The sequence below is a fragment of the Prionailurus bengalensis genome, chromosome E2 (assembly GCF_016509475.1).
Source record: "Prionailurus bengalensis isolate Pbe53 chromosome E2, Fcat_Pben_1.1_paternal_pri, whole genome shotgun sequence".
NCBI classification, from domain to species: domain Eukaryota; kingdom Metazoa; phylum Chordata; class Mammalia; order Carnivora; family Felidae; genus Prionailurus; species Prionailurus bengalensis.
In genome coordinates, this window is record NC_057352.1 from 5762230 (window position 1) to 5767857 (window position 5628).

A 5628-nucleotide genomic window follows, 5' to 3' on the forward strand; every position below is an offset into this window, starting at 1 on the left:
ATGGGTCGAAATGAAATTCAAAAAATAACCAGTAAATATCTTGAGGCTAATGAAATGAAACACAATATATTTAAACTCAGGGAACTCAGAGAAAGTAATTCTAAGGAAACAGTGGAGTAGAAAGGTAATCTGAGAAATGGAAGGAAAATTTTTACAGAGCCTCTACAGCATAAAGAATTAACATCTAGAATATAGAAAGAACTCTTGCAACAACAACCAAAAAGCAACTAGCATGATTAAAAAATGGACAAAGGATTGAATGGACATAATCCAAGAAAGATATACAAATAGACAAGCATATGAGAAATGCTCAAAATCCCTATTCATTAGAGAAATACAAATCAAGCAGTGAGGTATCACCTCACACCCGTTCAGATCCCACCATTAAACAACAGCAGCAACAACAACAACAACAACAACAACAAAACCTACACATGTTGGAAAGCAAGACTAGAAATTGGAACCCTTATGCACCACTAGAGGAAATGCAAATGGCACAACCACTATGGAAAAGAGAATGGAGTTTCCTCAAAAATTTTTAAATCATATTTCATATGATCCAGCCCTCCCACTTGAGCGTATATAACCAAAAGAATTCAAAGTACTATCTTCAAGAGATATTTGCAAAAGCAGTTTCATAGCAGCATTATTCAGGAAACCATTAATAAATGAAAACAATAGAAATGTTCGTGAACAAATAAAGAAAATGTAGCATATACATGCACTAGAATAATACCCAGCTTTAAAAAAGAAACACATAGGGGCGCCTGGGTGGCGCAGTCGGTTAAGCGTCCGACTTCAGCCAGGTCACGATCTCGCGGTCTGGGAGTTCGAGCCCCGCGTCGGGCTCTGGGCTGATGGCTCAGAGCCTGGAGCCTGTTTCCCATTCTGTGTCTCCCTCTCTCTCTGCCCCTCCCCCATTCATGCTCTGTCTCTCTCTGTCCCAAAAATAAATAAACGTTGAAAAAAAAAATTAAAAAAAAAAAAAGAAACACATCTTGTCACTTTATACACATGGTTAAGATGTGATGATATTATGTTCAGTGAAATAAATGAGTCACAGAGAGCTACACTATGATTCATTTAACTGACTAACCTAGTATCGAGAACCTCACGAAAAAGGAAGGATGAAACGATGGGCAGACGAAGGCAGGAAGGCAGGAAGGGAGGGAGGAAAGGATGGATGGATGGATGGATGGATGGATGGATGGGTGGATGGGTGGATGGAGAGGGAAGAAGGGAGGGAGGAAGGAGGGGAGAGAGAGAGAGAAAGAGAGAGAGAAAGCATGCCAGGGACTTAGAAATGGAGACAAATGTCAAACCGGCTGCTTAAAAGGTATTGGGTCTCAGTTTTGCAAGATGAGAAAACTCCAGATTGACTTTACAATAATGTAAATACACTTAACACTTTAGTAAAAAAACGGTTAAGGGGCACCTGGGTGGCTCAGTCAGTTAAGCATCCGACTTCAACACATGTTATGATCTCACAATTCATGAGTTGGAGCCCCACTTCAGGTGAGCTTGAGCCCCACTTTGGGTGAGCACAAGCTCTGCTTCGGGTTAACCCTGCTTCTCTCTCTGCCTCACATGGGACTCTCTCTCTCTCCCTGTCTGTCTCTGCCCGTTGCTCACTTGTGCTCTCTCTCTCTCTCAAAAAAAAAAAAAAAAAAAAAAAAGGTTAAAATGGTACATTTCATGGCATATATTTTTTGCCACAATTAAGAATAAATTATGACACCTAAAATTGATAGAGATATGAGTTTTTAAAGTTATTTTTATGAAACAAATGTGGTAAGTCATGTATAAATACTGTATAGGTAGTATTTATACAAACAATACACGTATACTTTTATTGGCAATTGACAAGTCTAACCCAAATCCTATTTGAATTAAACCCTACATGGTCTTCAAGTACTGGGTTGAATTGTTATCCAAAATTATAAAACATAGATTAAAAAACAAAAGCACAACTAATTAATGCTGTGGGAACCATCATTAAACAGGAAGCTTTGTTATTGAATTGCAAAACAAGAATAAGAGAAATGTTGGGGCGCCTGGGTGGCTCAGTCAGTGTCCAACTTCGGCTCAGGTCATGATCTGGTGTTCGTGGGTTCGAGCCCGGTGACGGGCTCTGTGCTGACAGCTCAGAGCCTGGAGCCTGCTTTGGATTCTGTCTCCCTCTCTTTCTCTGCCCCTCCCCTGCTCACACTCTTCTCTGTCTCTCAAAAATTAAAAAATGTTAAAAAAAATTTTTTAAAGAATAAGAGAAATGTTAAAAAATTCTGAATAAAACCTAGATATTCTAGCTTTCCAGCACCGGTCCCATACATAGCAGCTGCCAAGATTTTGATGCCGGAGAAGAACTGAATTGCCATTTATGAACTCCCTTTCAAGGAGGGAGTGATGGTGGCCAAGAAGGATGTCCACATGCCAGAACACCCTGAGCTGGCAGAGAAGAACATGTCAAACTTCACATCATGAAGGCCATGCAGTCTCTCAAATCATGAGGCTACATAAAGGAACAGTTTGCCTGCAGACATTTCTACTGCCATCTTACCAATGAGGGTATCCAGGATCTCCATGCTTACCTCCACCTACCCCCTGAAATTATGCCTGCCACACTGCCCCACAGAGGTCCTGAGACAGGGAGGCCATGGCCCAAAGGCCTGGAGGGAAAGTGACCTGCAAGTCTCACACAAGGGGAAGCTGACAGAGATACCAACAGATGAAACGCTGTGCCCCCTGGTGCCAACAAGAAAGCTGGCGCCTGGGCTGGGTCAGCAACTGAATTCCAGTTTACATGCAGATTTGGTTGTGGATGTGGTCAGCCACCTCATCAAAGCTGGAGATTGTTTTGTGTCGAATAAATCAACAGCCAGAAAAAATTTTTTTTTAAAAACAACACATAGATACTCTATTATAAAAGGATCCTTCTATAGAACTCTCATTTTATTTTATTTTTTTAATTTTTTTTCAACGTTTATTTATTTTGGGGACAGAGAGAGACAGAGCATGAACGGGGGAGGGGCAGAGAGAGAGGGAGACACAGAATCGGAAACAGGCTCCAGGCTCTGAGCCATCAGCCCAGAGCCCGACGCGGGGCTCGAACTCCCAGACCGCGAGATCGTGACCTGGCTGAAGTCGGACGCTTAACCGACTGCGCCACCCAGGCGCCCCAGAACTCTCATTTTAAACTGAGACTGTGCACTCAAGAAAAGAAGCATTTGAAGTAGCATGTATTATATGACATAAATTGTTCAGAAAATTCACTATAGTCGATCATAAAATGCTCTAATAAAAATCTTATGAAAGAGGCAGGCTGGCTGATTCAGTTGGTTAAGCATCTGGCTCTTGATTTTGGTTCAGGTCATGATCTCACCATTCCTGGGATGGAGCCCCATGCTGAGCTCTGTGCTGACAGCATGGAGTCTGCTTGGGATTGTCTCTCTCCCGCTCACTCGCTCGCTCTCTCTCTCTCTCTCTCTGCCTCCTCTGCTTTCTCTGTCTCAAAATAAATACTTAAAAATTTTGTATGATAAATATTTAAATGACATCAGAGAATGTGTTATTAAGAGCTACTCCTATTTTTACACAGAATGGCAAGTCTGTTTATTCATTCCTTAGAAGCAACAACAATAACAAACATTTCTGAATAAAGAAACACCACGATTATTGCAAAATATGCTGAGAATCACAGCTATATAAAATAAACATTTAGGTATTAATCATACCACAATTCAGATACATTTTAAGGAAAGTGGATGAAAATCCTGATGATTTTTTTTTGTCTCAAGGGAAATTTATATATATGAACAAAACATTTTAATAAACATGGGGATTTTCACTAATGATCAAACTCACTACTTTTAAAACACATGTACATTCAAGCATGTTCTGTCAGAACTTGAGAAATTAAAATCACAGCTGAATTTCACAGAAAACTAACCACAAAGTGAAAACATCTAGAACACAGTCATGCAAACTTAATATATACAAGACAAAATTAGAAAATCATCATTGTTAAGAAATACAGTAACAATTGACATCTGTTATGGAGCAAAAATGAACTTAAAAAAAATGGCTTAGCATAGAGCTCCTCAGAAATATGCACAGATTTCCCCAGACCACCGCCCCCCAAAGCCATAGAAAAGCAGGCAGATCATGCAGGCCCTCACAGACTATGGAAAGCACTTTGGCCCTCACTGTGAATATGATGGAAGACCAGGGGAGCAGAAGGAGAATCCTTAGAAGACATAGGAAGATAGTGTTGGATAGGACTGTCCTTCTGTGACAGCAGGAGATATGAACTGAAGCTTCTGGAAAATTATTTCAAGTAGTGCTTCTCAATCCACATTTTAAGATTTGGTCTCCTGCTTGACCTTTGGACCTCACGTTGGTCATCTGCTTCATTCATTCCAACCTACCTGGATGTAAGGCTCCATTCTATTCACATCCCAGGATTCCTTCTCTGCTCCATGAGGTGATCAGATAGGGCTTAGACTCATCCTATATTGCAAGACTCATTTATTTTAAAAATAGTAGTATGAGTTTTGTTGGATTCTTTAATTTTCAATCCAGTATTGTCCTCATTAGAGAAGAGAGGACGTCGTAGAATTCTAGGAAATAGTTTCCCAAAATATTATTTGATGAGTGAATGGAATAATTTTTATGACAATTATAGGTTCTATAGGTTATATGAAGAATGGCAACAATAATCCTCTTTAAACATTTACTGGTCACTGGATAACATCACAACAATTTTTGTAAGTTAATGCAAAAAATAAAAGAAAATTTTCTTTTTTTTTTATTTTTTTTAACGTTTTTTAATTTATTTTTGAGACAGAGAGAGACAGAGCATGAACGGGGGAGGGTCAGAGAGAGGGAGACACAGAATCCGAAACAGGCTCCGGGCTCTGAGCTGTCAGCATAGAGCCCGACGCGGGGCTCGAATTCACGGACCGGTGAGATCATGACCTGAGCCGAAGTCGGCTGCTTAACCGACTGAGCCACCCAGGCGCCCCTAAAAGAAAATTTTCTAAAGCTACACATATTGGGGCACCTGGGTGGTTCAATCGGTGAAACATCTAACTCCTAATTTCAGCCCAGGTCATGATCCCCCAGTTTGTGAGTTCGAGCCCAGAGTCTGTCTCTACAGTGACAGCACTTCGAATTCTCTCTCTTCCACTCTCTCTGCTCCTCCCCCACTCACATGCTCTGTTTCTCTCTCAAAATAAATAAACTTAAAAAAAAACCAAATATATTATTTTTCCTCTTTTATGACAGTATTTTGCCAACCAACCAATAAAGGCAAACTAGGTTTCAACCAAGGTTACCTGAACTAGAGTTTATCTAACATGACACACAGCTCTATGTACAGAGACTACCTTAAAGCAATGTTCTTTAGTGGCCCGGGCAGGCTGCTCCAAGATGGGACACTTTGGCAGGAAGAGTTTTTTGAGCTAAAGGCATTTGACACCCTGTAGGCCCAAGAGAAACTTTTGCCCCTCCTTAACTACAGAGAAGAATCAAAATTTGTTGTTGTTGTGTTTTTTTTTTCCTCACAGAATAAGTATTACCAGAGATCAATCTCTCCTGAGTCACCCACCTGTGTGAAAGGGCAAACATCTA

At 40.5% G+C, this 5628-nt stretch overlaps 1 pseudogene; it reads left to right on the forward strand.

Moving 5' to 3' along the window:
- Nucleotides 1–1900: 1900 nt before the first annotated feature.
- Nucleotides 1901–2888, forward strand: LOC122495246 (annotated as a pseudogene).
- Nucleotides 2889–5628: the final 2740 nt, after the last annotated feature.